Consider the following 12,069-nt stretch of genomic DNA (forward strand, 5'->3'; position numbering starts at 1 on the left):
GCAGTTGATGGACTTACAACAGATAAATGACGAATAACAGCTGCTCCTAACAACACTGAAGTCACCACTGTATAGCTAATGCCATGATCAAGATACCAATAATGTACTCTAAAGCATATTAAGAAAACTCTGTATATTTTAGCCACAAACAAGACAACAATTCGACTTTTGAGAAGCTCAAAGCCAAATAATCATGCTTCAATACCAACTTCAATACCATCCATATAAGCAACCTTATAAGACCTCCGGACATACTCATGTACCTCTAGGCCTGCTCCATGAAAAACTAATCCATAGCATGTGTGTCTCTGTCCATTTTCAAGAGTCCTTCATCAAAAGTCTTTAGATGTTTGATGTGTACATTTGTACCATCTTTGCTATAAACTTCAGGAAAGGACCTGCCGAAGCATGTTATAGACAAGGCAGTAGAAGCCGTGAAGCTGGATTTAGTTGCATAAAATAATGCAACAGATAAAAGGTCTTTGATTACCAACATGGCATCCTTCAAATCACTGATATTATATTTATCTGTAGAGCCAACCTGAGTGTGTAAAAACTCATTAGGAGTAAGAGATCCATATAAATATAGCTCATAGCAGCCTAGGTATTAAGTCTTCCTCCAGTTCATGGTTTAGTGCCCATTGCATGTAAGAATAATCGCCCAGGAAGAGGTAAAAGGCCTTCAATTTCAAATGTATATCCAATCCTTGTATTTCAGTAAACAGAGTATTTCAGAGAAAACCCTTGCATTTCCAATGTTCATCTGTGCAGCTTTATTTGCAGCATTCTTGGTCCACATGGCAATCTTATCTTGTCGAGCACGCACATTGACCAAGTGTGCAGCCAGAAAGTATCGACAACAGGCTTTCCTTTCAAGGTGGTAACAGTCCACTTCCCTCCATTTGCACATTTAGGGTCTTCCCATTTTGGCTCAATTCCAGCTTTGAAGCAATGAAAATCTGAACCAGCCATCAACTTACTCGGCTGAATTATATTGTTAAAAACACACCAGAAGTCCTCGACTGTATTGAAGGTGTAAACAGGTCGCAAGGAACTACCCCAGGTGGCCCGCTTAGACTTCCCATTTGGATTATCAAACCAGAAAGTCCATGAATGCTCGAGTGGGTGTGTATTTGCAGGTTCTATAGGCCTTTCAATAGCCTCTACTGACTCCACAATTTCCCCTTCTTCCGCTTCTCCGCTTTCTTGATGTAACTTTGATGGATCACCAGTCTCCGCTTCCCCCATTCTTCTTCTGCTGCGATCACAACGAACAAAGAAATCGAATGCAGTGAAGAAAACTTCCAAACGAAGTGCCGGAAAGAATTCCAACTGATGCACAAAACAGTGATTCAAGCCTGTGAACGCTCTAGAGTCTCGGTTGAGCCCTAGTTTCTTGATCTCTTCTGTGAAGTCTGTTTTCAATTCCAGTTGGATTTTGAAGAATTCGGGTAGCGGACAACACACTGAAAGGATGGCGAGGATAATATGTAGTCTGACAAGTGTAATCGTTGGTAAAAGAGAAGAAGGAAAATTACAAGAGCTTCACGCTGGCTTGTCATTTGGGTGTAAGGTACAGGAGTAGTCGAGGTGAATATACTACTTGCCACATGCCGTGCTGTGTCCAGAGCCGATTCTAATAGTTGATTAACACTCAGCACATGTACATTAGCAATATATCCTCCCTTCTCAACCGCTTTAAGAAACCATGATAATGCTTTCGCATGGTCACGGGGAACCTCCTTCAAACCAAAGTAGTAGAATACACCAAGTTTATACATTGCCACTGCATTCCCTTTCTGGGCCTTTGCATCACTCTGCTCATCATCAAAATTTAGTATATGAACCTTCTGCTGAAGACTCGAGCAAATCCCCAATTTCGTAGCGCGCTACGAAACCGCCTAAACATGTAGCGCTGCGAAACTGCTAAAAGAATCTATGCGCTGCAGGAACAGTTTGTCCTTAAGCTAGTCTGAGCAATTTTGACAACAAAATTTTCAATGATAACATATCCAAATCAACTAAATTACATGATTGTAAGGCCAATGCTGGAAATAGTGTATACCCTAGGGTAGAACACCCTAATAAGATAACATAACCTATAATTCAATACCTTTCCTCTTTATCCTTGGAATAAAATCCAATTTCTTTGGGGAAAAATAGATATTATTCAAGATCAAAATATGAATTTGTCTTTTAGATGAATCTAAGAGAGAGGGGGGGGGGGGGTGGGGGGTATTAAGTACCAATCAAGGAAAGGAGGACCCAAACAACGAGATAGAGAGAAAATCATTTATGTCAAATTCTCTAGGCATAATATGTTCACTTAGTGAACCTATGACATATCACATGTGTTCATGGGATATTAAATAATACCTCCATTTCTCTAGATATTAAAGAATACCGCCAAAAGTATTTTTTTTAAATCCCTCTCCCAATACAATTTCTCAATTAAAAAACCATATTTTTAATATATACAAAGTATCATGTCAGTTTAAATATCCCTAGTATGGTGACATGGCATAAATCTTATAATCCTTAGATAAGGATGGTACAAACAAATGGACGTCATTTTCTTAATTTAACCTAATTGAAATGTACCCCACATTTGTTGATACCTAATTTTGGACCCTGCCCCCCAACACCACTCCATCCCTAAATATAAACATGTTTTCATATAATAAAATAAATCCTTTATCCAAATATACTTGGAAATATATTAGTTTGACTTTTTAGAATTGAAACGCCCCAATGTGAATTCACATGGTATAATATTGTCTAACTAATAAAACCCCTATGGATCAAGATAGGACATCAAGGGAGATTCAAGTGCAAAAGGAAAAAAAATAGATCAGGTTCTTATAGCAATCCAAAGGGCCTTGAGGTGGATAAGACATGAACATTATATCCCTTAATATCAATGGGGTGGATAGTGCCTAAAATAAAGATGTCCTAGGAAAATGCATGGATATTTGTAACTAAAATGTTTTAATGATTCAAAAGATAATGGAGGAATGGAACAAATAGGAAAAATACCATCAATATTAAAAGATTGAGATTTCTTGTATGACGATGCAATTGGGAAATCAAAGGGCTTAATTTCGGAGGAAATAAATGATCCTTTAGGAACTTATCTTATTTCTCCTTGGGAGTAGGTGCAAAGCTAATGTCATTGGAGCTAGGGAGACATATGAAATCATTAAGGTATATATCCCTTATGAGTATAGGAAACCCTTATTGGATGAAGCATGAGATAGTGATTATAAGGGTGGACCTAAATTTCACAATAAATAGACCAAAACTCTGAGGGACAATTGTTGTAGTGGATTTGCTAGAGCTCTAGGGGACAATTGCTATGATAGATTCACTTGTTGACTTTGTTTGTGCAAAAAATAGGGAGGAAATATTGATGGTTGTTGAATGTATAAATTGTTCCAAATTAGAGGAATGATAGTATATTATCAACCTTTTCTTCTAAGAGGCTTAATAGATTGCTTGTCTATGAAATATCATGGCATATGAGGAATTGATAAAATCAAATGTATAATTTCATGGTAGCAGGATCCATTCACCACTATTTTTGTAATTAGAAAAGGAATATACTAAACCATTACGTACATTTATGTTTAACCATAATTGGTTAGAGGAGAAGGAATTCAAGGAGCCGATTAAAGTTGAATGGAATTTTTTTATGTATCTCTTAGGGAGACATAAGTAAACAATTTGTAGATAATTTGAGGAAGGTCAAATACACAACAACAAAATGGATTTCTATTAAACATAAGAAGTTACAATTGGAACTTATTCTACGATAGGTGGATCTCAAAACTCACTTAGTGATGGAAGGAAGTTTCAAAGAATTCAAAACAAGATGTTGACCATAACTAGATAAAGATAAAAGATAAAAGCTACTAGCTTGGTGTTATAGACATTTTTGTGCCCTACAACCCCAAGCATGAAATGTCCATAAACCAAGGGCTCCTAAGTCCCTAAAAGTGTTGTTCTAACCCCTAAAGGAACAAGGTCAACAGATTACAGCTTCTCCCAGAAGTTCTCCATGAAAAACTACTCAGAATTGGTCAAAACAGGATCATTGCAGCTGCTCCACTGGCTAGGTGCGTTGCATCTCACCCAAATGCACTATGAGGGTGTGTTGCATTTCAAAATTCCCTTCTGTGGGGTGCGATGGGCGAGAAATGACAAATGGCAGTGTCATTCCGCGAGGTGGAGAGGCAATGGAAGCTTCCAGAATCTTCTCCTATGACACTTGCCTCACTGAATTCGACCAAGGATGAGTAAGAGGCCCTCAGTCTCCAAGTGGAAGCAAGAACTGTTAGAGAGAAGACACTAATCAAATCACAAGTTGACTCATCCCCCTTACATATATCTATATATGGATCCCTCATCCCAGAGATCCAGAGGCTGGAATTTTGCATATTGTAAGGAATTGCTGTTGGTTTCTAGAGAAAAACATCAGATTGTTGGGTGATCTAAGCTTTGTTTGAGGTGAAGAGGGGCTTCTTTGCTGGGAGGTTGATGCTGGGTCAGAACAACTAGTTGTAACTCCTCCTAGATCTTTTCTTGTTTATCAATAAAAGCTATTTGAGTTTTCCTCCATGTTGTTGTATCATTGATGCTTGTTACATTTGTATGGTCAATTTACATCTGATCCTAGATTGTTTATGAATATAGATCCATGTCTTTGTATAGTGCTATGCTTCTGTGATCTTACAGGTACTTTGTGTAGCTGGGCGTGCAAGGGAGCAAGTAGCTGGGGACTATCAAAGAAGAGAGGGATCGAATCAAAGGATTAGCGCAAGACAAAGGTTTGTCTTTCTATTCCTCTCTATCTATAATTCATAAAGGAAAAACATAAGTAGCTTTTCTCTGTTTGTTTCTAAGGCAACTGTCATACCTTAGTGGGATAGAGCAGTTCTATATAGACACTTTTCCCTGTAACAAAATGGCGACTCCACTGGGGAAATAATTAGTTTGTTTGTTTATCATTCTTTGTTGTTTGTTTCATAAACTTATAAGTAACATTCGAACTGCATAACTGCTGCTTCAATCCATCTACTGGATCTGTTTATGATTTAAACAACTGATTTACAAACTATCTGATTTCCCTTGTGATAGCTCTTAGATCCTCTTTAGATCTACCCCTGATTGTTGCATTACTGATTTCTTTTTACTCGGCCAAAAACCAAGAACTGAACTGCAAACTATGACCCGGAGAGCGAACAGAGTCTCGTTTCTGGCCCAGCGCAGGTACTGTTCAGAGATTCTGAAATTTAGCGCACTTCCCGAGTGGACAACCTGCATTGCATTTCAGATTCTCTGTGTTACAGGTGCACTGATCAGACTAGCTCTGTGCAGTTGTGGTTTTTGTGGATCATTCTTTCCAGTTCTATTCCTGATTTTTGCTGCCTGTGATCAGTATATGTCTGTTTGAAACCCCTTTTCATTGCTATTATTCCGCCTCCTTTGTACAAAAGAACTGTAGATGTTTTTGTGTGTTTGTTGAGTCGTTTACAGTTCTCCTTTGCAAAAGTAACATAATCGTACTGTCGCCCTTTGATTTGAAACTGTCGCAAGTGTCGATTTCAGTCCTAGGAAAGAGTTTGATTGCTGTTGATGGTCGATTATCCTGTTACTATTGCTTTTGGTCTGAATTTGTAATTTTCTAGTGTCAAGAACAAGTATCCATTTCAAAATTGTAAGGTGTCGTAATCGTCTCCATTTTTTATTTCGAAAAGAAACTTGTTTATATTTGTCGCTTGAAAAGAAATTCAGATTTGTGCATCCGCTTTCTTTTTAGCATCCATATACTAAGAAAGTCGAAAACAAATACATGCATGTGCATTTGCATATAGACAGTATGATTGGCTTGATTTAGGAAAAGTGCATTTAGAGTGTGCTCTTTGCTCTTTGTGAAAAGATTCTGTCTTTCTTTTCCCTAGTAGCTAGGATTTTCATTGCATAAAGAAGATAAAAAGTTTGTTTATCATCTTAGATTGCATTTTAGGAATTACATCTACATCTCATGGTGAACCCGAAAGGCAAATTTCATAAACAAGATCAACTTAAAATAAATTCAATGAATCTAACAACGCTTTGGAACTTAACGCACAACATTTAGAAGTCTAGGCTAGAGACGTATTCCGGCATCGTAAAGCCTGGTAACTGTTGTTATCACTGATGGTTGGGTGATTCCTCCACTTTGAGATGATAAGTGCCAGTACGGACTTGTGCTCCCACGTATCGTCGAGTATATTTTGGGAGACCCCTATAGGCTTAAATCCTTTATCCATAGGAAGCTGTGTTTGCCGCCCTATCGATCGCAATGCACTGAACACAGCATTCGGGAAGATTGACTGCCGTACCGTAAAAAGTATTCTGCAGTTTTGTGATTGGTTTGGTACTCCCTCTACCTAGATTTCCAAAGCAGTCCCTTTCGTTCCTTTTCAGACTCCTTAACAGAAAAGGTCCATCTGAGCACTTATCACTTCAGGCTCATTAAAAATCGAAGGCGACTAGAGTCATATTTTGTTTTTTCTTGACTCTTAAAAACTGAAAAAACAAGTTGTGTCAAAGCGTCTAAAATTTATTTTAAACGGAATATTCATTACCCCTTTCCTACGTTGATCTTGGGTTGAGAAAATGGAATCCACCAACCAAGGAATTCCCCTTGGAGGAAATCCTAGTCCCTTCTCCTCTTGGGGAGATGTTGGTGCACCCCATATGGCCACATTATCGCTTCCAGGACTAACAATTGGTTTGCCTGTATGGCTCTTCTCAACCTCTGTCGTTCAGAACACCACATATCTTGAACAATCAAATCATCAATTAGACGAGTCCAGAGTTACCCACCAACCTTCTACTTCCTCTAATTCTTCCTCTCATCCTTCCTCTTCGCTTGATGGGGCTGGTAAAGCCAAAAGTCAAGTACCTAAGGAGAAGAAGGAAAAGAAGAAGAAAGAGAAGAAGAAGAAAGAGCCAAAAGCGAATGGGGGCAAACGAGTGTCGTCTAGCGAAAATCCACACACTGCACCGACCAAGCCTAAATCGCCATGTGTCATCTGCAAAGGAGACCACTATCACAGAGATTGTCCTTGCATCCCTCAGATCTTAAGGGACTGGTCTCCTCGTTTGCACAACCCGGTGTCGTCAACCTCTGATGATCGTGTTGAAAACACATCGTTAACTAGTGAAAGTGAAGCCCCAGGACAAAAAGGAAAATATATATTTCCTTGTAAACTGTGCGAAGGTGATCATGCCGTCCACCGTTGTCCCTTCTTAGACGAAGCTAAAAGAGTTTTGGACGATCGTCCGGTTTCACCGTTACGACTTCCTCCTGGATATAAAAAAATCTTGCCGAGTCTGTCACTAGTTGAAAATCCGGCTGGCCTGCTCAGGTGGTCGGCCGAAGCATCTATCATTGAAGATAAACCATCTGAATCCATACCAGACGAAAGTCAAAAGGTCGAGGCGGCAGTTGACCCGGTCTTGCCTTCAGAGGTTCCATCTTCAGATGATACAGTCACTGAAGAGAACAAGGATGACACCGTCCAAATTCTTTTCATAAGCACAGACTCCAACGAACATGGGGGCAATTTACCCATTCCTTTACCGCAGGAAGGAAGTTCGTCAGAGTCATACCCGGCCGTCTATTCGGTCCCACCTCCAAGCAACCTAGTTGTCTCCTTCGACTGGAATCAACTAGGCAGACCCCGTTTACCAGCTAGTATACCATTCTGGATTATTGTTCAAATATATAGAATGGTTATGGCTGGTACCATCATAGATGAGGGGCTTCTGTGAGTATCCTTTCCTCAACTGCTTGGAAAGCGCTTGGTTCGCCATCGCTTTTGCCTGAGATGAGAAATCTAACAGGTTTTGATAAAGGAACCAGTCGACCGTTAGGGATCCTTCCCAATGTGCCCATAACATTGAGAGGGAAAACCGTTCACATGAACGTAATGGTAGTTCAAGGACCCCTGGATTACAATCTACTCCTTGGACGAGACTATATTTATTGCATGAGAGCCATTGTCTCATCACTCTTTAGAGTGATGTGTTTTCCGCACGAAGGAAGAGTGGTCAAGCTCGTAGACCAACTTTCATTTCCCGGATCACGCATAGCAAATAGTCATATACCATCCCTGAATGGTCTTTTCACGCAAGAAATGTCTCAATCCCCAGTCCATCCACCCGATGAGCACGAGTGATTCGGGGGGACATGACTGAAACCCAGGGGGCATGCACCCTGGTCTGCTTTAGCAGGAAAACTTCAGGTATAGGGTAGGTTTCCACGAGAGGATATGACTAGTTTGTACTCCCGTCCGTGATTGGAAGAGGGAGTTATTCTAGAACAAGATCCTCTTGTCAAAGTTATGTGAGTTGGCGGGCATCGCCACTCACCTTTTTTTATCTCGGTAGACATCGCCGAAGAGGTGTTTTGTTTACTCCGTAAATAGAACTATCTTTGGTAACTTGTAAGAGGTAGGCCTCTCTCGATAAAACAAATGTTTTAACGGACTAAAGAAGGGGTAACCTTGAAACTCTGTTTTATACCTGGGGGCATGCAAACCTTTTGGAGTGCAAGTGAACAACGACTATTTATTTTTTAAATTTTTAGGACCTCTAACCCTTTAAACTCGTAGGATTGGTCGTTTCTTAACTTGCATAAAGATAGGATGTGGGGCAAAACTCTAAAAGTTTCCGTTTTATATGAGACATTCTTATCACACGACTAGATTAATCGAGTAGTTTTAGCACATAGTTCAAGCTCGTTAAAAAATAAACATAAGACATGAGCAAATGTTTCCCCCCGCGTTTAAGCTCGTTAAAAGATGAACTATTCCCTGGTAAATAACCATCATGAATGTAGCACTTCAACCATTAAAGCCTTGGTCGTGTTTGCACCATCACCTCCACTTTTTCATTGGCCGATCATTCACCTCCATTTGATTGTTTACCCATTTTGAGGAACAGCTGCGAAGAGTGATTTCACTAGCCATCCTTGTGACACTGCCGTGATTGGAAAATTCCAAACCTTACCTGGAATCAGCTGCTACCTGTTTTATCACTCGTTCCTCAAAAGACGAGTCTCCTTTAAGCTCTTTTCAACTGACTCGTAAAATATGAAAAGATTGCCAAGCCATTGGCCTCTCCAGCTCGTTAAAGGGATAGGAAGTGCTATCCCTCCTCTAGATTTTAATCTTTTTGGGCCTGAGGGATTATTACACAAAAAGATCGAGCGCTTGTTTTGTTCGGCTCGTTAAAAGTATAAAAAATCCATCCCTTCTGTATTGTTTTATACTTTTTCGGACTTAAGGGATTAGATGACGAAAAAGGAATTTTGGAGTTACCTTTACATTCCTTTTCAGACTCTCTAAAATTGAAAAGGACCGAGTTATCTTTGTCGTTAAACTCGTTAAAAAGATTAATAGCGACAAACTTGTCTATAGACGAGAACGAGTTTCACTATCGCTAGGCTCGTTAAAACATAGCGATGGGTTTGCCCGAAGGGAAAATTATAGAACAAGCATATGTTATCCTCCTCAAGCTTGACAAAAATAAAGAGGTACTGGTCAGTAATGACTGGGGAAAAATTGGGAAGAAAACTCAAAGAAAATTTGTTGGTAGCAAGTCGCTCTTGAACATGACACTTCCGCTCCGTGTCCAAGTCGGGTTGGGTTGTTTCATTCACCGGTCACATCACCATGGTCACGCCATACCATCCACATTTGGGGTTAATGCTACCAATCCATCACATCAGTGTCGCCGATATGTTCCAGAGAAGTCATTCAGAGAATTCACTTGTGTCTCACCCACTACCATACATTATACTCCATTCTTTCATGACCGCCACCTTGAACCTTATATCACCAGATCATTTTCACCTCCATTAAAATAATTTACTTCGTTCCGTGTCATTGATGTGGGATTCATTAAGGCCCTCCTGTGACGGATCACTTCTTGTCGACATCAGCTCATTATCCAAGAAGTTGATCTAGGAACACCCCATTCAGTACTTTGAAGCTTGCATGCCTCAATGGCAAGTTTCTCACTCTCGGCGACAGGTTTACATCAATGGCCTTCGACCGAAAGATTTTGCGTGGTGTTCGACGCCAAGTCCTTTATTCACACCACGTGAATTGTGCTGCAGTACCTTGAGGGTCATTATCATTATCGGTGATTCCTCTCGCGCTTGTTAACAGTTTACATCATTGATTGGTAATCAAGTGATGTCTTTCCATGTTCGACTTCAGAACATTTCTCACATGGATCAACTTGTACTTCGAGTGAAGATCAGACGAGATTGAAGACCTCAGATCTAGTTTCATCCATCTGGGTTGCGATATATATTCAAGGAAATAAAGACATTAAATGTACATCATTGCAGCACAGATAATCATCCTACCAAAAGGATAATGGCTCTACCAGAATCATCAGTCTACACTCAGACGATTGTCTGTCCTATGTACATGAAAATGAATTTATAAAGCTGAGCATGGGAATGCCCGCCTCAGCTAGATCATGAAAATATTATGAAGATAATGTATTGTATTGTATCTTATTACAGGTCTCCTCCCAGCATTGAAAGAACTTTGGATCCTCATAATAAAGCATTTCACCCGACACCAAAAGGTTAACGGCCTCATACTTTAGGGGGCAACTGTTATAGACATTTTTGTGCCCTACAACCCCAAGCATGAAATGTCCATAAACCAAGGGATCCTAAGTCCTTAAAAGTGTTGTTCTAACCCCTAAAAGAACAAGGTCAACAGATTCTCCCAGAAGTTCTCCATGAAAAACTACTCAGAATTGGTCAAAACAGGATCATTGCAGCTGCTCCACTGGCTAGGTGCGTTGCATCTCACCCAAATGCACTATGAGGGTGCGTTGCATTTCAAAAGTCCCTTCTGTGGGGTGCGATGGGTGAGAAATGAAAAATGGCAGTGTCATTCCACAAGGTGGAGAGGCAATGGAAGCTTCCAGAATCTTCTCCTGTGACACTTGCCTCACTGAATTCGACCAAGGATGAGTAAGAGGCCCTCAGTCTCCAAGTGGAAGCAAGAACTATCAGAGAGAAGACACTAATCAAATCACAAGCTGACTCATCCCCCTTTGATGCAGGAGCATCCAGCTCCGAGGAGACAGAAGGTGGTTGACTGTCTCATGGAGAGGACAAGAACAAGCAAAGAACACATGCATAGCTGGACAAGTTATCGAACTTGTCATTTGTTTTACTTTTCTTTATTATTTGTTTTATTTCCCAGAAGGTCGTTAGAGACCATAGAAATTGCAAAACTGTGAATTGTTTTAGTTTAGGAATTAATTAACAGTAAATTAGCGTTTTAGTGAAAGAAACTGGTTGACAGTTGTAATAATTTTGGTTAGACAGTTCAACTAGAAGTGGAAGCAGTTATGCTTCCCGGATGTTAAAAACAGAGGGAAAAAGATAGTGAAAAAAAACCCCTCGCGAGAAAGAAACACAGATACATTCCTCTGAAATAAAATTGTTTTTTTTAAGAACCACTGCTAAATTAATTCATCCGGTTGATATTATCTATGATTAACATCCATGGAAATAAGAGTACCGTAAGCATACAATTACAGTGAGCATATAATTGAAGATAGTAAGTTGTAATGAATAGAGCACGCGCTGCTACAGGAGGCTATTTCCACACAGAAAGGAGGACCGACAACTGACATCGACAAAAGTGACCAGGTAACGAATATACAAGTTTTCATACCCTTTTTTACAAAACATATAATTGCTGGAAACGAAAGTACAATGATTTCATTTAACTGAATTATTACAAATAAAGCGCATAACAGAGGTTTTCTCAGCATAAAACGCTCACCAAAACGAGTTTCATTTACAAACGAAACCGCTCCAAGCAAATAGATGCCACAAACAGGCTAACAGAACCGTAAATGACAGAGGACAATACAGTTCATTTGCAAACCCAAGTAATAGTGAATATTTACAGACAAGCATTAAATGACAGAGCAAAATATTGTTCGTCCATAACCTAGGTGACTGTAACTATTTACAGA

At 39.8% G+C, this 12,069-nt stretch overlaps 1 pseudogene; it reads right to left on the reverse strand.

The window, feature by feature from the left end:
* Nucleotides 1–688: 688 nt before the first annotated feature.
* On the reverse strand, nt 689–1,526 carry LOC149232732 (eukaryotic translation initiation factor 4E-1 pseudogene; annotated as a pseudogene).
* Between the last annotated feature and the right edge of the window lie 10,543 nt (nt 1,527–12,069).

The sequence above is a fragment of the Pinus tabuliformis genome, chromosome J, assembly GCF_031772625.1.
Source record: "Pinus tabuliformis cultivar Carrire ecotype Pingquan chromosome J, CPIR1, whole genome shotgun sequence".
NCBI classification, from domain to species: domain Eukaryota; kingdom Viridiplantae; phylum Streptophyta; class Pinopsida; order Pinales; family Pinaceae; genus Pinus; species Pinus tabuliformis.